Genomic DNA, 22,500 nt, shown 5'->3' with positions numbered 1-22,500 from the left:
AATCTACAAACTGAGCTTGTAGATCTGCTATTTTCACAATTCACATTTAATACATTTTTGATTACACACTAATGTTATACTTTTCCAAAACATCAATGCATTCGTATAAAAAAAAAGGCAATTTGTACTTGTACAAATTTGTAATTTCATTTGTACTTTTGAGTACTGGAGCATTTACTTGAGTACTATTGAGCACTGTTTCTACTCTGTCCACCACTGGGTCTAAGCAGCTGAGCACCAATTGTAAACTTTTCTGTTGATATGCAAAGCGGATCATTTTTGTGTCCCCATGGTAACACACAACCCCTGCTTTGCACACATGTAATGATTAATCATGTCTTTGATAACAATGGCCAAAATCATTACTCCATCATTGACCCATTCTGACCTGAGATCAGATTCTAAAAATGTCTTCTACAGATTCCTGACAGTTTTCATTCTGACCTGAGATCAGATTCTAAAAATGTCTTCTACGTCAGTAGCTCTTCGATTTTTCAAAAATAGCAGACCTACAAGCTCATAGCGCTCGGTGGCGCGCTATGAGCTTGTAGATCTGCTATTTTTCAATAGCTAAAGCATGACATGATGCTATGTGTGTGTGTGTGTGTGTGTGTGTGTGTGTGTGTGTGTGTGTGTGTGTGTGTGTGTGTGTGTGTGTGTGTGTGTGTGTGTGTGTGTGTGTGTGTGTGTGTGTGTGTGTGTGTGTGCTGCCCCCCCCCCCCTCCCATCCCATCCCATATTGTCAGGAACCAGCATGTTCTCTGTATGTGGGGCCCTAGTGGCTACAATGGGTACTACTACTCATCTCAGTTCAGTCCAATTCAAAACCGATTTAGAAAAACAATGAGTTCCCGTCCAGATATTATAGAATACGTCTAAATATCCACAGCTACAGTACATATGATCTACTGGTGAACTACACTAGGCTACAGTACATATGATCTACTGGTGAACTACACTAGGCTACAGTACATATGATCTACTGGTGAACTACACTAGGCTATAAGTACATATGATCTACTGGTGAACTACACTAGGCTACAGTACATATGATCTACTGGTGAACTACACTAGGCTACAGTACATATGATCTACTGGTGAACTACACTAGGCTACCGTACATATGATCTACTGGTGAACTACACTAGGCTACAGTACATATGATCTACTGGTGAACTACACTAGGCTACAGTACATATGATCTACTGGTGAACTACACTAGGCTACAGTACATATGATCTACTGGTGAACTACACTAGGCTACAGTACATATGATCTACTGGTGAACTACACTAGGCTACCGGCATTTCTTTTCACCACACAATGCATATTGGTTTGCATTCCCACAGGGAATGGGATGCTATAGGGTGCTATGTAGCATCCCATTCCCTGTGGACATGCCCTAATAATAGATGAATAGATAGACAAAAACATTGTGGCCTACATTGCATCGTGGGCTTGTAGATCTGTACATGTCACTGTTAGCCGCCCCACTGCTCTATATATGAAGACACTGCTAGAATCTAGTTTCTCGCCCGCTATAGAGCGACGCAGTCCCGCCCCCTTTCAGAAGGACGAGTGGCCCTGCAGGAAATGATTCTCCGTTCATTTTCTCCATAGGCTTTTTCAAAAAGTATTTATATAAAGACGGTTACGCCGCGGACAAAGCCAACTCGGATCGTGACAAATCATGACAACACAAACACAATATTTTGTGCCGATCGAATAATTTGAAAGAAGAAAATAAAGGCAGGATAGAACACTATTTGTTTTGTTTTTCTTCTTACTAATTATTTGATCGGCCCAAAACATTGTATTATTGTCGTGATTTGTCACGATCCGAGTTGGCTTTGTCCGCGGCGTAACCGTCTTTATATAAATACTTTTTTTGAAAAGCCTATGGAGAAAATGAATGGAGAATCATTTCCTGGGCCACTCGTCGTTCTGAAAGGGGGGACTGCGACGCTCTATAGCGGGTGAGAAACTAAATCACGTCATAGTGGGTGAAGTGTAGTGCGTTTTACAACATGTGGCGGGTCTGACAGGTCACTTTGGACTGGAGTTCACAGGTTACTGGTTGAGTCTGTGACCTGAGTCAGTGTCTAATATTACTGAATCACGTCATAGTGGGTGAAGAGACTGAAGTGTAGTGTGTTTTACAACATGTGGCGGGTCTGACAGGTCACTTTGGAGTTCACAGGTTACTGGTTGAATCTGTGACCGGAGTCAATGTCTAATGTTACTCAATCAATACTGAATCAATACTTTGTTACAAGTAAAAGTCCGGAATTCAAAATGTACTTGAGTGATAATAGACATTAGTATTGGTATCAAAATGTACTTTACGTACCAAAAAGTAGAAGTACTCATTATTGCTGCAGAATATCCTATTTCAAGTTTTCAAATGTTTAAACATCTTTAGAAAATAGCAGAGTACAATATTTGCCTCTGAGGTGTAGTGGAGTAGAAGTTACTGGAAATTGAGAAATACTGTTAGTAAAGTACAAATACCTCAAAATTGTACTTAATTGCAGTAGTTAAGTACACTGCCTAAATCTCATTCATAGTAAGTACCAACCTGCTCTGTCCAAACTGATGAAATCTCACAAAAAATATACTGTACATACAGTTAACACTACAGCATGTGTGATTGCATCTATCCTTGTAAAACATATACCTACTTTGATTTGAATGCAATCAAAAATAAAATCCCACCTTACATACACACTAACATCCTCAACCACTTAAGCCATATACTTCTGAATAAGTAAAATAGCCGACCTATACTGTCTCAAAACGCGTTGCATGTTGATGCATGTTTGTCAGCTTGTAGATCCGCAATATTAACTACTCATTCATTATGTATATACACATACACATTCACATATAATGACATAATGACATGACTCTAAAACAGGGGACGCCAGGTTGAAAGTGCTTAATAATTGTATCCAGTTGTAACTCTTGAGTGTAGAAAATGTAAATGAACACTGAGTATTTTATGTGCGGGTCGGTGGACGGGTTCAGGCTATTACAATAATGGGTGTGAGACACTGCAGGGACCTGCTGGGGGTCCACAGGGACAACCCTGCACAGAGAGAGAGAGAGAGGGCAGGGGCCAAGGTCTGACAGGTCCAATATCACACAGCTATCAAAGCTTATAGCAGAGCATATGAACGCAGAAGGAAACGGAAATCCAATCTATTCCGATGCTGCTACGGGTCCATAGAATGGAGGACTGCGAGGAGTACATATGCAGGAATGCAGCCAGCACCGGGGAGAGAGGGTAATTCAATCAGCGGCGCTTCGGTTTGACGCAGATTCACTTTGTCAGTTGCGCTTTACCAGTAATTCATCTTTTTGAAAACGGAGACAATCCAAACAATCATTTCTTTCAACTCAAATACCTGGCAAAGGGGGCGGGTGAAAATCTAATAACGGGATTTTTTAGTGGCTAACACCCCCAAAGCCTTTCACATCTCATCCTATCAAAAGACAAGTCTCCCTTTTCCTGATGTTCCTGGCAGGAACGCTGCTTATTTAGAAACGTCTGGGTGTGGAATCCAGAGGATAAATCCTGCAATTATGGCTTAACTCTCTATTAGCTGTATAGATAGGGCTGCTATCACCCTTAAACAGATTGGACATAAAGACACATACATGAGGCAAATGCACAAACACACACACACACACACACACACACACACACACACACACACACACACACGCTAAAGAGAGTGGTGGAATGCATGAGTAAACAGTGTGTTGTGTAGAGCTGTGTGTAGGGGTCCAGATGGGCAGGCACGGAGGCCTGTCCTGGGAAAGGGCTGTCCCTAAACCTTTGACACCCCTCCTCAGTCCCCCCTCTGGCCCTGTGTGCAGGTCCCTGTGTGCAGGGCCCTGTGTGCAGGTCCCTGTGTGCAGGTCCCTGTGTGCAGGTCCCTGTGTGCAGAGCCCTGTGTGCAGGTCCGGAGCTGGCCTGTCCCGAGCAGCACAGGGTTAACCACACCGCCCCAGTCACAGGCGTGAAGTGAAACAATGAAATAATGGCAGCGAGTGAGCGCTCAAAGGCATGGGTGGGGGTGTGTGTGTGTGTGTGTGTGTGTGTGTGTGGTGGGGGGGGGGGGGGTGTTCAGTACAGGCTCCTGCAGATGTTGCCGTAGCCTTGGCGGGTCACACAATCACACGCATTAGCATTCCTGATGGAGGGAGCCCGGATTAGGGAGCTGAATGCCTTTCTCAACTCTGTCAGAGGTTTGAGCACACCGGAGAAGCAGGGCAGAGAGAGAGAGAGAGAGAGAGAGAGAGAGAAAGCCCAGACATGCGAGGAGAAAGGGGGGGGGGGGGGGGGGGTTGCGAGAGTGAAGGGAAAAAAGAAAAGCACCTTCAGAGAGCGTTAAGGACAGACTGTAAGCCGGGAGAAAGAGCAGACTAAATAGTAAAAGGCAGGGGAGAGGTGGAGAGAAAGGCAAAACGTAGGAAGGAAGATTGACGGGGAAATCACACCAGATTGACTAAAAACACCTAATGAAAGACGTTCTTTTGCAAACAGACAATGACGGGAAATGAAGCATGTGAGAGAACGTAATGGTTTCGTGGAAGAGTGGGGGGGGGGGGGGGGGGGGGGGGGAAGAGTGCATATGTGAAATGAAGATTGCTATTTGTATTTGTGGCTAAGCGACTGAATGAGCATAGACAAAGGGCTTTTTCTTTGTGTTGCGTGTGCGTGCGTGTGCGTGTGTGTGTGTGTGTGTGTGTGTGTGTGTGTGTGTGTGTGTGTGTGTGTGTGTGTGTGTGTGTGTGTGTGTATGCGTGTGTCGTGTGTGAGAGAGAGAGAAAAAGAGAGAGAGCAGAGCAGCAGAGACAAAAGCTTTTCTCAGCGTATGTGTGGCGGCCTGTCCTCTCCTTTCCCAGGACAGGGGTCCGTCCGGAGAGGCCTCATATTTCTATCCGCTGTCAGAGGCAGAGACAGCAACGAGCAGCTGCTTTCTACGAGGTGCCCTGGCTCCTTCACACACGCCCTTTGATCCAGCCTGGCTGCATCGGGCCACAGCCAACAGTCTCCCCCCTGTGTGTGTGTGTGTGCGTGTGTGTGTGTGTGTGTGTGTGTGTGTGTGTGTGTGTGTGTGTGTGTGTGTGTGTGTGTGTGTGTGTGTGTGTGTGTGTGTGAAATCCTCAGTGCTAATTCAACTCCGAAGAGCATACAGATGGAACCAAAATGGATCTGTTATTTGTATGCCCTTCAGGGTCGGATTAACTAAGGGTTTTACTGTGTACAGTGAGTATGTGTCAGAGAAAGAGCGTGCATGAGGTAGGGGGGTAGGAGGGGGGGGGGTTAATTGGCGTGGTGAGGGGCACAGGTGGCGGCAGGAACCGGCCAGTGAAACAAAAGCAGTAAAAAATGGAGAGAGAGAGAGAGAGAGAGATAGACGACAACAGTCTCGTCGTTCTCTCTCCTTCATTCTTTGTCTTAGTGCCGAGTGCCAAATCATTCCCCTGGAATGCGGCCGGGCCGGTCTGAAATGGCTGTTTATTCAGTCGAGATTTGAGAATGTCATGGCGTGGAGCGATGGACAATACTAACACACATAGCACTCGCACACCCGCCTCACCCACCCCTCTCTCTACACATAAGTATACACACACAGGACACGCACTCATTCTCACGAATGCAGTTAATTAAGAATAACGAAGGAGGCACCACAACCAGTTAGGTTTTTATGTCAGATGAAGCTCGCTACAGTGGAAAAAGGAGCTGTGTGCGTGCGCAGGGCAACAGTACATGAGAACTGCACGCTAATCCAGCTGCTCCAACTTTGGAGGGGTCAATCGCTGTCTTCAAAACAGGGGGGATCTGGCCAGTCTCAAAACTACAAACCCATTTCCAGTCCTATCGAAAGCTGGACGAATACGAAATAGCTCTCTTTCTCTCTTCTCCCCTACTACCACAGTGTGTAGCCTAGTATGCATATGCTCTTTGCATGTAGAGCTTTTATAATTCTATCAATCCTAATTACTTGCTGCACCACTGTCATTTTAGAGAGAGCAAGAGACACTTACGTACTTCTCTAGCAGCGAGGTAGCTTTTTCTGTGATGCCTGAGTTTTTACTACACAGACGCAGTCGCGGGGGGACCCAATACCCCAGCCCCAAGACCCCATACCCCAGCCCCAAGACCCCATACCCCAGCCCAGGGACCTGATACCCCAGCCCCAAGACCCGATACCCCATCCCAGGGACCTGATACCCCACCCCAGGGACCTGATACCCCACCCCAAGACCCCATACCCCCCCCCCCCCCCCCCCCCCCCCAGCACCCTCCACTTCCTGTGGTGCGCCTGTGTTTTCATTCCCACTATCAACAATGTATGCACATTCTGAACGGCCCCATGCTGACAGATTCGGTATAGTGCAGCTCAGAATCTGTTCTTGAGAGATTATCGAAAAACAAACAGAACTTCTGTGAATCTTGTATCTTGCTACGACGGGATCCTGTGTCTATAGTCTCAATCATCGCAAGACCAATAACCACACATTCTACAAACTTGGTATTGGTAAATAAACTCACATGGCAAGAATGATAACAGCAGAACACTGTGCATCAGATACTTACATTTCAGTGGTGTGTTGCCGAAGGCAACTACACAAATTATTAATCTCGGAAAATTGTCAAATCATCATCAAATACACAAAGTAAAATGCTCAGGGTTGATTTAACTCTGAGAGTGTAAGGATGGACCGACAGGGGTCTATCTGTACGTTCTCAAGGGTTAAATCAACCCTGAGGAGGCTTACTGTGCAGGAAGTGAAAGGGGAACCATAGTAGCTATAGTCGTATTTTTGATGGTATAAAATGCTACAGATTAAGATATAACTAGATTTTAGAATCAGGGCTTTGAGCGCCTCTCCCTGTGCTCCCAGTAGCAGTGTGTCTGCTCTGCTGCCTGTGTGATCCCACAGTCCCCTGCTGTCCCCATGTCTGCTTGGCCCCAGAACAACAGAGGGAACAGGCAAAGTGACACCCGTGCGCACACACACACACTGAGAAGCTCTCACATCTGTCATTAGCAGAGAGGTGTATACCTTTGTCCCGAGCCATTGACTATGAGCCACTCCACAAGTTAATATTTGCTTCTGCCTGCTCATAAATTTGCATGATATTAGAAACATGACCTAAATGCATTTTTTATCACCCCCGCGGTAATTAGCCTTACATCGGTTGTAGGAGGAGAGACCGCTAAAGAGCCCCCGATTCATTCAGTATGGCTGGTCCGTGGCGGGCTGGGAGAACGCTGTATACAGCTGGGATGGGATGGGGAGCAGAGCCGAGCTGGCCCTAGTACATGAAAGAGGAAGTAAACAGGGCCGGAGCACTGCCTCTTTAATCTTACAACATTAACTCCTAGCGCCACGCGGGGAGGGGAGGGACCGGCATGCAGGGCGAACAGCACATCCACACAAAAGGGGAGTGTCAATGAGGGTGTAATAAGGAAAGACAATGAGTAAACAAACAGGGGAAGTCCGTCCGAGCCTTCATGGCGTGTTTTAGAAACTCCCCAGCTTCTCAGTGCCTTGGCACACACACACAATGGCCCCACTGTAATTAGGCATCCCCAATAGGTTGTTTAACATTTGCATATAAATGCCCTCACAGGCACAAACGCTAAACAGCCTCTGACACAAGCCATGGCCAAAACAGACGTTCGCCACACCTCTATACCCCCTCTAGGATGTCTCAGGGGCCCACTTACCCCCCCCCCCCCACCCCCCCACCCCCCACCCCATCCCAGCCTCATGCCCTTCTTGCCCATTCCAAGCTGGCACCCATTACAGAAAATGTGAATGGCACACCATGGTGTGGGGTATTCAGTTCCTGTTTCTAGAGGGATTGTGAAACAGCGCTGCCAGGCTTCCTGTTGAAAAGCCCACACTGAGCTGTCTGTCATGAGAGGCTGCATTTTATTCTGACCACAGAAATCAGGTTAAACAGGGGGGAGTGGGGGGGTGCACAGGTGTCAGCCATGGCTTTTTATGTGCAGCATCTCTGTGCTTTTTTTTATACGCACGCACGCACACGCACACACACACACACACACACACACACACACACACACACACACACATCGCAGATTGTCCTGAGGAAGCCAGGGGGTTACAGTATGAGAAACTTGTCGATCAGGGTGAAAACACACACAAGTATAGCCTTGCTTAATGAATGTGCTTATAAAACCAGAGGGTGACCCTAATACAGGAACGTGGCAGCACAGACCAAGTTAAAACCAGAGGGTGACCCTAATACAGGAACGTGGCAGCACAGACCAAGTTAAAACCAGAGGGTGACCCTAATACAGGAACGTGGCAGCACAGACCAAGTTAAAACCAGAGGGTGACCCTAATACAGGAACGTGGCAGCACAGACCAAGTTAAAACCAGAGGGTGACCCTAATACAGGAACGTGGCAGCACAGACCAAGTTAAAACCAGAGGGTGACCCTAATACAGGAACGTGGCAGCACAGACCAAGTTAAAACCAGAGGGTGACCCTAATACAGGAACGTGGCAGCACAGACCAAGTTAAAACCAGAGGGTGACCCTAATACAGGAACGTGGCAGCACAGACCAAGTTAAAACCAGAGGGTGACCCTAATACAGGAACGTGGCAGCACAGACCAAGTTAAAACCAGAGGGTGACCCTAATACAGGAACGTGGCAGCACAGACCAAGTTAAAACCAGAGGGTGACCCTAATACAGGAACGTGGCAGCACAGACCAAGTTAAAACCAGAGGGTGACCCTAATACAGGAACGTGGCAGCACAGACCAAGTTAAAACCAGAGGGTGACCCTAATACAGGAACGTGGCAGCACAGACCAAGTTAAAACCAGAGGGTGACCATAATACAGGAACGTGGCAGCACAGACCAAGTTAAAACCAGAGGGTGACCCTAATACAGGAACGTGGCAGCACAGACCAAGTTAAAACCAGAGGGTGACCCTAATACAGGAACGTGGCAGCACAGACCAAGTTAAAACCAGAGGGTGACCCTAATACAGGAACGTGGCAGCACAGACCAAGTTAAAACCAGAGGGTGACCCTAATACAGGAACGTGGCAGCACAGACCAAGTTAAAACCAGAGGGTGACCCTAATACAGGAACGTGGCAGCACAGACCAAGTTAAAACCAGAGGATGACCCTAATACAGGAACGTGGCAGCACAGACCAAGTTAAAACCAGAGGGTGACCCTAATACAGGAACGTGGCAGCACAGACCAAGTTAAAACCAGAGGGTGACCCTAATACAGGAACGTGGCAGCACAGACCAAGTTAAAACCAGAGGGTGACCCTAATACAGGAACGTGGCAGCACAGACCAAGTTAAAACCAGAGGGTGACCCTAATACAGGAACGTGGCAGCACAGACCAAGTTAAAACCAGAGGGTGACCCTAATACAGGAACGTGGCAGCACAGACCAAGTTAAAACCAGAGGGTGACCCTAATACAGGAACGTGGCAGCACAGACCAAGTTAAAACCAGAGGGTGACCCTAATACAGGAACGTGGCAGCACAGACCAAGTTAAAACCAGAGGGTGACCCTAATACAGGAACGTGGCAGCACAGACCAAGTTAAAACCAGAGGGTGACCCTAATACAGGAACGTGGCAGCACAGACCAAGTTAAAACCAGAGGGTGACCCTAATACAGGAACGTGGCAGCACAGACCAAGTTAAAACCAGAGGGTGACCCTAATACAGGAACGTGGCAGCACAGACCAAGTTAAAACCAGAGGGTGACCCTAATACAGGAACGTGGCAGCACAGACCAAGTTAAAACCAGAGGGTGACCCTAATACAGGAACGTGGCAGCACAGACCAAGTTAAAACCAGAGGGTGACCCTAATACAGGAACGTGGCAGCACAGACCAAGTTAAAACCAGAGGGTGACCCTAATACAGGAACGTGGCAGCACAGACCAAGTTAAAACCAGAGGGTGACCCTAATACAGGAACGTGGCAGCACAGACCAAGTTAAAACCAGAGGGTGACCCTAATACAGGAACGTGGCAGCACAGACCAAGTTAAAACCAGAGGGTGACCCTAATACAGGAACGTGGCAGCACAGACCAAGTTAAAACCAGAGGGTGACCCTAATACAGGAACGTGGCAGCACAGACCAAGTTAAAACCAGAGGGTGACCCTAATACAGGAACGTGGCAGCACAGACCAAGTTAAAACCAGAGGGTGACCCTAATACAGGAACGTGGCAGCACAGACCAAGTTAAAACCAGAGGGTGACCCTAATACAGGAACGTGGCAGCACAGACCAAGTTAAAACCAGAGGGTGACCCTAATACAGGAACGTGGCAGCACAGACCAAGTTAAAACCAGAGGGTGACCCTAATACAGGAACGTGGCAGCACAGACCAAGTTAAAACCAGAGGGTGACCCTAATACAGGAACGTGGCAGCACACTGAGCGCTGCAGACCAAGTTAACACACACTGAAGACAATCTAGTGCATTTCATGCAAACTGTTGGAGAAATGCCATTGTGTGAAAAGGCCCTTTCAGCCACTGTACACTTCCCTTTCTGTCTGCACTGTTGTTATGACAATGGTGATTCATGAAAAAAAGAAAAAAACATAGAACGGAAGGATGTGATGAGACTAGTGCCCCCCCTGCCACACACACACACACACACACACACACACACACACACACACACACACACACACACACACACACACACCTCTCACGCTTTTCTCTCTCCTCCCAGCCATAGTCTCTCTAGTGTAAACACAAGACTGTGTCACCTACAAAGTGCTCCTGCTCGTGACTCTCTGCTAGCAGGGAAACTCCGCAGAGCTCTGCTAACCGACAGACGAGAGAGAGCAGCTAGGACTCCAGCACCATACAGGGGAGACTTCCTGTGCTAATCCCCAGCTCCATGCAGCTCCAGACTGCTTTAGCTTCGCCTAGCCCATTCTGACCTGAGACCTGAGATCAGATTCTAAAAAATGTTCTTCTACATCCTGACAGTTTTCTGAAAAAGCTATGTTTCTATGTCAGTCGTTCTTCGATTAAAAAAAAATAGCAGACCTACAAGCTCGTAGCGCGCCACTCAGTGGCGCGCTATGAGCTTGTAGGTCTGCTATTTTTCAATAGCTAAAGCATAACATAATGCTAACACCAAACATTTTCATTTTCAAGCCCAAAATGATATTGTTTTGCTGCAGAGTCTAGTACCCCCCTCCCCAATCTGAAAAGATTTTGTACCAGCGACCCACATATAAGTAACCCTCTCAAGGACCCCCTGGGGACGGACCCCACTTTAACCCCCTCTCCACCGGTTGGTTCCCAAGAATGGGAACCGGTTCAGTTCTTTTTGGTTCCTAGTCCATGAGCCAGAGCTCCAAAATTGGTGGGAAAAAACTAAACCTATATTAAATTGTTTATAGGACCAATACAAGTAAATTAATACATGATAACCCTTCCACAGTAGTAGTTTTGATTATTTTGCATATTTTCCTACATAATGCCTAATTTGCATATTTAAAAATGTAACATTTGTAATACAATAAATCATTGTCTGAGGACGACCTTTGTGTAAGTACTCAAGTTTCATTGTGATAACAGTCTAATATAGGTATGGTTTTGCTACACTCAATTCATAATTAACGTTCCAATTATGGAGCTCTGGCTCATGGACTATACTGTATATAAGAACCAAAAATAACTGAACCGGTTCCCATTGGGAACCAACCGGTGGAAAAGGGGCCTTTGAGAACTATAGAAGCGCCGCTCTGAGCAGAGCAGCAGCAGAGCAGCAATGAGATACCACTGCAACGGTCGGGTCTTTCACCTGCCATGAGGTCTGTTGTTCCTCACCAGGGCATGACCCAACACGAGGGAACACCTGGCCGCGACAAAGAGCAAGGCAATAACAAACAGCCAAATCTACCACCGCTCACGCTGCACCGACGCAGATACACGCCTTGTTTTTTCTTAGAAAAATAAATTAAGGAATACCACGGCTTCAAAAGAGATGCTAGACAAATTAGCGCACCTTAAGCTATGTGGCAATTCTTTTTCTACCAACCACAAGCGATTAAGAAGTACTCTGGAGGAAAGCTGCTTAAACACTGCCCCGAGGGAGAGGAGAGAGTGACAGAAGAGATGTTAAAATATACAGTTATCAGTGGTGGAAAGTACTTCTACTATACCTAGACTAGAGTATTTAAATTTCTACTCCACTACATCTCAGAGGAAAATTACATAGACTCCAGCCACTACATCTCCACTGCATTTATTTGACCGTTTTCTGTGACTTAGATAGTTTGCAGATTTAGATTATTATTACAAAACATAAAGTCCCATTTTACTTCGACCATAGTCGAAAATAGAGCATTTACAAGGCCACAGAATATTGCATTGTGATGACGCATTGGTATATGTATATTCTGATGCCAATAACATTTCTTTTAATACGGGCCTTTTACTTGTAACCGAGTATTTTCATATTGTGGCATTGCTACTTTTACTTAAGTAAACAGACCAAGTACTCTGGCATTTAAATGGCATTTATTTCCATTTAAAGGATAATGTAAAGACAGGACAAACTGACCATGTCAAGGCCAACTCAGTACCTCAGTCTAATGTCCTAAACCAGGTCACTGCTGCTATTTGGTTTTGACTTCATACAGGAATATTTGCTTCCTATTTGTTAAACCAGAAATATTGATTTGTCAGGTCTGCAGTGCTATTAGTAAACAATATTATCATAAATTCTTGACCGAGCATGCCAAAACGTGACAGACAGATCCGAGCTGTCATATCAGGATAAAAAATAAATGAATGTTATAAGAAGCAGCGAGGAGGTGACAGCGGGGAATGTTGTAAATTCAAATGAAATAACCTTTTATAAATTGGCGGGCATTCTGTTTTATATACGCGCGGGCCGTCCATATGCAGTGGAACACGGCCAATAATACAAAAAGCCACATAAACCAGCCGAGTCCTTCCATCTTCATTCATTAAACAGAAGGGGAAAATGAATGCCATGGGGACCAGACGAGGCGAGTAGTGACGTCACAAAGCCGAGGTCACCGGTCTGTCACGGCCGTCTAGCCCTGTGGCAGTCCCTGGAGACATGGAGAGCTGCCCAACCCCCACCCCCCCTCCAGTCCAGCCCAAATCCCTGTGCCGGTGTACTGAAACCCTCCAAATGAAAACCAAACACTGACGGACGGAGAGCCAGCCAGCCGCGTGTGGAATATGGAACAGCCCAAGCTCTGTCGCTGTCATCAGACACCAAACAGTATAGTCACAATACAGTGATGATGAGAGCATGGCTAACCATACAGCTGGGGAAGGTTGTAGAAAAACAGAGCTGCCGTACACCAAGATAAATATACATTTTGTCTGTGCTTGCTTGTGTGTTAGAGGGGGGGGGGGGGGGGGGAGGTTGAGAGAGAGAGAGAATGAGAGAGAGGGAAAGAGAGAGGGAAAGAGAGAGAGAGAGAGTTCTCTTCCTCCTCAGGCCAAACACAAACACACATATATCTCCAGTGTTCAGTGTTGCTGTGTGGGAGTCTGCTTTTCTCTAATCAATTTATTATGAGGCGCTGAGGTCCTCATGTTTGTTCATTTAACACACGGCGAATGAGAAGGAGCGTTTGTTTTAGGTATAGTGAGACAGTGTGTGTGAGAGAGAGAAAGAGAGAGAACGTTGGGGAGGAGGGGGGGGGGGGGGGAGGGTAGAGGCACACACATATATATATATACAGTAGGACAGAGACATCCTTCAGCTGAATCTGGAGCTGTAATAACGGAGCTTTGAGGAAGTGTTGATTTAATTGCAGCCTGGTGTAACACTTAATGCAGTCTGTAGGACACCTGGCGTAGATAGCTTACACTCGGATTCGGGGGACAGTGCCAATTATAATCCAGCCAATCAGAGAGCCTTCATAAATCCTTTGACATGCCCGGTCTCAGAACTAGACGCTTATTTGACGAGATGAGATCGGATGGCGACAGACACATGTGCACGTATATTGTCTCTCTAATTACAATGTCTGGCAAAGGTGGAACTCTGAACATAAACAATCATCTGCGCAAATCAAACACAATACCACCAGCACAATGCATTTCATAATAATGCATTCCCCAAGCAGGAAAATAATATTGCTGTGTGCACAATATATATATATATATCATCACGGCAACTAATACAATAGAGGAAATGGCTGAAGAATACAGTACTAGTCCTAATAGCACTGTTGTATTCAACACTGTATGGTTCCCTCGGTGATCCCAGATTTGATAAGTTGACACAATCAAGTGTGTGGTAAAGCGATCGCTCTTGCCCATTTACTGACATTACCAGTAAATAGAAGACAAAACAAGCAACACTTTTTTAAATTGCGTATATTTTCACATTTGTCTAAATGAGAGAAACATTACATGTTGCCTACAATTATGTACTTTTATTGAAATTAGACTGATGAATAGGAAAATTAAATTCACCAGAATTTTTGCCAAAATATAAAGGATATTCAAACAACAAATACACACGGTACATACATACATACATACATACACCGTATATATACATACTGTGTGTGTGTGTGTGTGTGTGTGTGTGTGTGTGTGTGTGTGTGTGTGTGTGTGTGTGTGTGTGTGTGTGTGTGTGTGTGTGTGTGTGTGTGTGTGCGTGCGTGCGCGCCCATGTCTGTAAGTGAATAATATGTGTAAGCGAACAGAAAACAGGGAAAGATAGCAGCAGAAGCGTGGTGGAGAGCAGACATCAGAGGGTAGGGAAGCTGCAGCACTTTAGAGGCCATTTTATTGCCTGGCTGTGGTCAAGTGAGGTGCACCGAGCTCAATTCCACCACAACAATGGCAAAGAGGGCCGCAGAGACAAAGAGGGCTATCCCTGCTTCTTAACCCTTTCACTACTGAGCGACCATGGCGCCTAGGGGCACTATAGGAAAAAACGACAGACCCAAGCTCAGACCCAAAGCCAAGCCCGCCACAGACCAAGCTCAAGGAATTAGAAATAACCCATTCTGACCTGAGATCAGATTCATACGAGGTTTCCACTGGACACACACTGGTCTGATTAACCCATTCTGACCTGAGATCAGATGCAAAAAATGTCAGTCGTTCTTTGATTTTTCAAAAATAGCAGACCTACAAGCTCGTAGCGCGCCACTCGGTGGCACGCTATGAGCTTGTAGATCTGCTATTTTTAAATAGCGAAAGCATAACATGATGCTAACACCAAAATGGGTGCCCGCCCAAAATGGGATGAGAAGCAATACTACATATACTGAATGACCGTATATAACACACAAAATGAACTGATAAAAAAGGGGAGGGGGAAAAGAAAACATGTTAGCCTATTATAGGCATGCTTAATAGTTCACAGTTCACAGTTCACACACCACCACAATAACCCCCAGGAGAATCTGCCAATGTGAATCTCTCTCTGGAGTCCGCTGCTTTTCCTGTCCAGGCAGAAGCAGTCGCTAGCTTCACCTCACTGTTGCTGTGATGAGGCAGACTCACCGTGAAATATGCTACAGCTTGCTCTCACTCTACGTCTATCCTACGTCTATCCTCCCTCTCTCTCTCTCTCTCTCTCACGCTACGTCTATCCTACGTCTATCCTCCCTCTCTCTCTCTCTCTCTCTCTACAGGCTGCCACACATTTGCAAGTGAATCACACCTTTTATTGAGTTTTTCTTTTTTTCCTCTTTTTGGCAGTGCAGATTGTGAGAGACGGAGAGGGGGCTCCTCCTGCAATCCCTCTTTTCTTTTCTCTTCTCTATAATCCTGGGGAGGATAAGCTGTGAGGTACACAGAAAGGAAGTGCCACATGGGCCTGCTGGGGTCCGGCACATCCCAACACCACATTCCTACATCCCAGCCGTCCGTCAGACGCAGAGACAGACAGACAGACAGAGATACAGACAGACAGACATGCTGTATTATATGTAATGTACCTCAAGCTGGAGCAAAATCCTGGGCTTCAAAATATGAATAATCAATTCAAATATGTCGGATAGGTTTAAAATATAATAAACTAGAAAAAGTGCCCTTCCGGGCACAGGTCTCCACCAGGTTATCCACAGATCCGTGCAGTTAGAGGTAAAAACACTTTTCGGCCAGTTATAGCGCCACCTTGAGGCTGAGTTGAAATTGTTCATGTGGCATTTCGTCCTCGGCCTAGTGGGAATGTGGGTGCACAATTTCACAGAAATCACGCGATGTGTTCATGATTTGCAGCATTTTGTTTGAAACTGAGCACTCCTGTGAACTTTGGAAGCCAATCTTAACCAATCAGGATGGAGTCTGATAAATCTGAAAGACCCGTTTCGTTGAATGGCTCTAGAGAGACTGTGTACCAATTTGCGTGATGTTTGGACAAAATCTGTAGGTGTACTGTGCAAAAACTTGTTTTGCACAAAGCGGCCTCCTGGTGGCGCTATAACAGGCCGTTCTGGAAAGTTTGGGGCAGAGGTTCATGGTTGGCATCCAGGGAGTGTGTGTGCAAAATATGGCATGGAAAAACTTGTTTTGCACAAAGTGGCCTCCTGGTGGCGCTATAACAGGCCGTTCTGGAAAGTTTGGGGCAGAGGTTCATGGTTGGCATCCAGGGAGTGTGTGTGCAAAATATGGCATCGACCGGGTTAACGGTGGCCGAGATTAGCTGTTCACGGACACACGGACGGACGGACGGACGGACGGAGTGCAAAACATACTCTCCCCACATGCCTTCGGCCTGGTGGAGACAATAAATAAGTGTATGTGTGTGTGTGTGTGTGTGTGTGTGTGTGTGTGTGTGTGTGTGTGTGTGTGTGTGTGTGTGTGTGTGTGTGTGTGTGTGTGTGTGTGTGTGTGTGTGTGTGTTACAGCAGTGTTATATCCTCAGTGTTGATTTGACTCATTCTGAAAACTGCCCCAAATGGATCTGTGACATTACATTACATTACATTACATTACATTATAAAGAGCATAACTCTAATCTAATTTGCATACTGTGGATTATAGTGTAAAATATAATTGTTCCTAATTGACAGTATACTTACAAATTGTAATTATTAAAATATTTAGCAAATGTAAATTTACAGGTAAATGTGCTTGTCTCATTTTTTATTTTGTTGTCATAAATTTCCAATTCAATATTCAAAAGGTGATATGCGTGTTACTCTACACTGTTGATGCACGTCATACTCTCGCTCATGCACGCACACGCACACGCACACGCACACGCACACACACACGCACACACACACACACACACACACACACACACACACACACACACACACACGTGTGCGACTGTGCGCACGCTTCCAGATTTCTCCTAACATGCATGCTGCTTGCATTACACAATGCAGATTTCACTGACACGGACCCAAACAATACAATATGAGGGCAAGCAATCGCTCCACGGAACTCGGGGTACCACAGAGGAAGAGGAAGAGAGGATGACAAAGAAACCAGAGGGGATAAAAAGACGGCGAGTGTGTCGTCAGAGGCACAGGCCAGAGGGGCCCGGCGCATTGTCCCGGGGCTCAGCGTGCAGGGGAGAGAAAGGCGACCTGGGCCGCCTCTGTCTATGGCGTTCTCCATGTTTTATGCATTCTGTCCTTTTGTGATGATAAGCGCCAGTGCAGAGGGTGGAATGCTGGCCTCCGGGGTCTAAGAGAGGGGTGGGCTTAGGGACGGGGGGGGACGGGGGGACGTGGGGGGGACGCGGGGGGCTGCTGGGGTGCAGCTCAGTTCAAAATGTTGCAGCCCCTGGACTGCTGCTGCTCGTCCATACAGCCTCTCATCCGCGTGTGTGCATGCACCGCTGCTCCTGTCTACAAGATACCAGAGCTAGCCACTGCTGCCCCAAATACGATATACTGTACGCACACACACACACACACACACACAGTCAAATCCTACGTGTTTCTTTAACTAGGAGTGTATAGAAATGTGTACAGCCTATAGGCCCTATACCCTCGGAGATACAAATGGAGAAATGAGGATTTTACTGTGCAGCTTTAGCTTCCATGCTATGTAGACGCACGCACGCCATATCACGTACATGCACGCACACACACACACACACACACACACACACACACACACACACACACACACACACACACACACACACACACACACACACACACACACACACACACACACACACACACACACACACACACACACACACACACACACACACACACACACACACACACACACACAGCCTTTATGATATTGCTAAACCCTGTCCAGAAAGACAGGCATTGCATAGCTCTGCTGGTCATCGTCAATTTAGCACCCCAGAATAAAACGGGCTTTATCGCTGCGACAGCATGTATACAGCCAGCCACAACACCACTGACCAATATAGCACGCTACCATGAGCAGAAATACGTTCTAGGAAATCCATCAGGTGCATTCAGTACACACTGATGAAATATGGCCTCATCATTGGATTGCAAATGTGTATAAATGCATATTACATTATATTGTACAATCTCTATTTCTTCGGTAATGTGAATGACATATCACAATTAGTAGGCCAATTACAAAATAAATACCTACTATGTTATGATCCAATCTATTTACACACCCTCACTCGTAAGACTTACTTTTGTATTCCTTCTATTCTCAAGTCTAGACTCATCTTCAATATGATAATACTGTATGTATGTATGTATATATATATATATATATATATATATATATATATATATATATATATATATATATAATATTAAATAGTCAATACTGAGTAGCATACCGCATGATCCATGTCATGTTTTGATTTATGCTTTAGAAAATGTCACAAAAATGACAAAATAAGACAACACATTAAAAGAAACAAACAAGCTCTTAATATAGCACAATGTAAAGATAATTATGTAATAATGTGAGAATGATTGCATATATTCATAATGTAAAGCATTTATTTTGCACACACACACACACACACACACACACACACACACACACACACACACACACACACACACACACGCACACACACACACACACACACACACAGCCACACATGCACATCCTCTCAATCATAAATCCCACCCCACCACAATGATTTAGTGGAGATTGTTAACACGATAACATATTGTGAAACGGCAAACCGCAGAATTCCTGCCAACTTCACTTCAAAAAAGATAAAAGTATGACAGTGAGACTGAGAAGAACTCAGAAAGAGGACAGGGAGGGAAACGTAAAGAAAGGATGTGCTCGCTGCCAGTGGAGAGGAGAGAGAGAGAGAGAGAGCCCTTGTGGTGGTTGTGGAGGCTGCTGGGATTAGGGATCAGGTACAACACACACACACACACACACACGCAGGCACACACACACACCACACACACACACGCAGGCACACGCACATGCATGCACACGCATGCACACGCATGCATGCACACACACACACACACACACACACACACAGACCTGAGCGTGACACTCATTTTATTCCAGCCTCCCTCCACATTTTCGCCCTTAGCCTTCACTAAGCCCCCCCCCCCCCCCCCCCCTCCTCTTTTATGACAGGGTGACACGTACATTGGCACAACTGGAAGAACTGGTCCTGGGCTGCACAAACTTGCATATTCAAAACATTACATTAACAAACGCATAACATTTGGAGCCATGATCGTCGACGTCAGCTACAGTATAAGCCTCGGTTGTGCACACGTCTCAACGGCGAGCAGATGAGAGAGAGATGATTTACACTCACCACTCACTCCGTTCTCACTGGATTCATATCCACATGGACATATTCATATTTATACCATACGTCCTTTACAAGGAGTCCATTTCCTTCCTTTTGTTTGTTGTTTTCAAAATTACAATACTATACAATACTAATACACTAAATGTGAAAACAAACAAATGATAATAATTTGTATTGTTAATGATTAGTATTACCATCATAATAATTATCATTATTATTAGGATTACTATTATTATTTGGGTTTAGCTCATTGTGATTTAATGAAAAATTATGTTTTACACCTAAATTCTTAGTAACAATATAAAATGTTTTTTTTTCTGTGCGTAGACCTGGGGTTGACCATCCAATAAGGTGCTATCCCATGCATGCCCTGCTGCCCCTCGCCTGCTATTGCCCCAAAGAGGGCTATCTGCCCCTCGCCTGCTACTGCCCCAAAGAGGGCTATCTTCCGACTAAAGCACATGGCAGTGTGCAGGTTCCTCTGGTGCCAGTCCCCATGAGTGGAAGGGTAGGAGGTGAGAGAGAGAGAGAGAGAGAGAGGGAGAGGAGAGAGAGAGAGACACGCACACACTGTGGTAGACGTACGGCCAGAGGCGCTGTCTCCCTCTTCTCTGTGTTACCACTAACCATGTAAGCAAGTCCATCAGCAACGGCCGCTGTTCTTTTTTTCCCTCCAATCTCATCTCAACTGCATTCGCTATTCCCAGTATATAACAGGAGGATGTGAACATTGTGCGATACCAGTCATTAAATATGCTCTTGTACCTCGTATGCTCATGTAGGACGACTAACTGGGGAGAACGGTATACGGTAATACAGACTGATAATGTGTGTCAATGGAGGCAGAGAGGCTGCTACCACACACACACACACACACACACACACACACTACAGCATTATAATACTGAATATTCTTTGTTTACATTGTGAATAATGATCATCAATGTCAACAACAAAAACCTCTTCAACTACAGTATATGTCCACTCTTTCTCTTAATAATACAAGAATCTGAATCACCTGCACTATCTATTCTATACTAGCTATAGCTTTGCAACGCAGCAATGTCACAGAATTTAATCTATTTGGGTTTACTCTCATGTAGAGTCTGCAAATTCACAATGCATGTTGTGATATGGATGCAGTATTTGACTTACTATGTTTGATTTGTCTGTTTGTAGACAACAGACAAATGAAGCATCAAATGCTGCATCCCTATTACAACATGCATTGTGAATTTGCCATAACTAATTGCAGGTCAACCTAGTTTTAAGATTTACCTAACATATCAAGTACATCTGTCAACAAATAACAAAAGAGAAGGAAAGTATTCTTCAAAAATAAAAAATCAATTAAAAAAATAAAAATAATAATACCTAGGCTAAATGTATATTCTTTTTTTTTTTATTCACTTCTCTTATGTGATTCTTAATCAAAATAGAAAATGAAAATAGTCTGACCAGGTATCATTTACCAGTGATTTTCATAAACATCAGTCAGTGATAAAAAACATCCACCGTTTTTTCCACATTCACAACCCTTCGTTCTCTTAAATGAAATAGCCTACTTCTGATATCAGGTTCAAGAAGTGAGCTTACTACAGTCGGCATCCCCCAAACACGTCTGTAACATGTTTGAGATAGAACACGCAAGAAAACAGCAAATGAAAAACGTATAAACCTTCGCCAGTAAATGTTCACAGTGCAAGAACAACGAGACGGCAAAATCACACACGAGAGAGAGATGACACTAAAGATTTCCCTCGTCTTTGTTTTGCAACAGAGGACAGAGTCAGGGAGGAGGAGGAGACAGTGTGGGGGTGAGAGAGAGGAGGAGAAGGAGCCGTACGTGTGTGAGGAGAAAGGGAGAGATCACTGGAATTTTGGCACAGTGGGGCTACCTGTCCCATAGCCTACTATGCATGCTCCATGCCATCGTTTCACTGAGATTTGTTAGAGCTATATATGTTCCATACACCGACCATACTGTTGTAGCCTACTGAATACAATGATAATACTACAAAAGGCAAAAACCAAAGGAGCAGGGGTTAGAACACAGTGTTCTATTTTGTGAAGAAGGAAAAAATAGTGCAGTATTTAGTTACTTTGAATTTCATCTTGCCCCTCCATGCCCTTTGGCCCAAGGTATCTGTTTGTGGAAGCTATACAGCTCCTCTAGAAACTGGAAGGTAGGGGTCTGTTTTTCTGACCTCTCGCCTGACTTTTTCTCTATGGCCCATGGCTATCTGACCCCCCTACCCAACCCCCCCAAGTCCAAAACCACCCACCCAAACTGTTTGTGGTTTTTTTGTCTTTCCTTTTAATACTATCACCACTACTCTCGGTAATAAATTAGCACTTATACAAAAATTAACTAGTGTCTATAGCCTATCTTTTGTCTCCCCAATCATTCTGCAAAAGCAGAGCCATATGCTTGATCTGGTTGACCCCCAGGATTTTAATAATGCCTTTGTGTGACCCCAAAACATGCCCACGTACCCCACCCTAAATCCACTATACTAGGCTACCACTGTTTCCCCCATGCAGTTCCCATTCTGCCTTTCTGCCTTCCATACACTGTTAGTGAGGGGTTTCCGCTCGTTCTTTTTTTTTTATCTATCTTTGCACTCACTCCATGACCCCTGTTCCCTGCTTCTCGCTGTCTGACCCCAGCCTCTCAACCTCCCCCTCTCATTCTCTACCCCAACCTCGCACATCCTTGCCTCTGCTAGCAAAGCCT

The 22,500-nt window shown here is 45.4% G+C and overlaps 1 protein-coding gene across 3 annotated transcripts in view; it reads right to left on the bottom strand.

The window, feature by feature from the left end:
• Positions 1-22,500, bottom strand: part of zfhx3b (zinc finger homeobox 3b) — a 245,945-nt gene that overhangs the window by 222,270 nt on the left and 1,175 nt on the right. The window lies entirely within an intron of this gene.

This window comes from Protomyctophum parallelum (genome assembly GCF_964188405.1).
Source record: "Protomyctophum parallelum genome assembly, chromosome: 2".
In the NCBI taxonomy this organism is placed as follows: Eukaryota; Metazoa; Chordata; class Actinopteri; order Myctophiformes; family Myctophidae; genus Protomyctophum; species Protomyctophum parallelum.
Note: the sequence above shows the minus strand (reverse complement) of the source record. Positions and strands in the feature narration are given on the sequence as shown.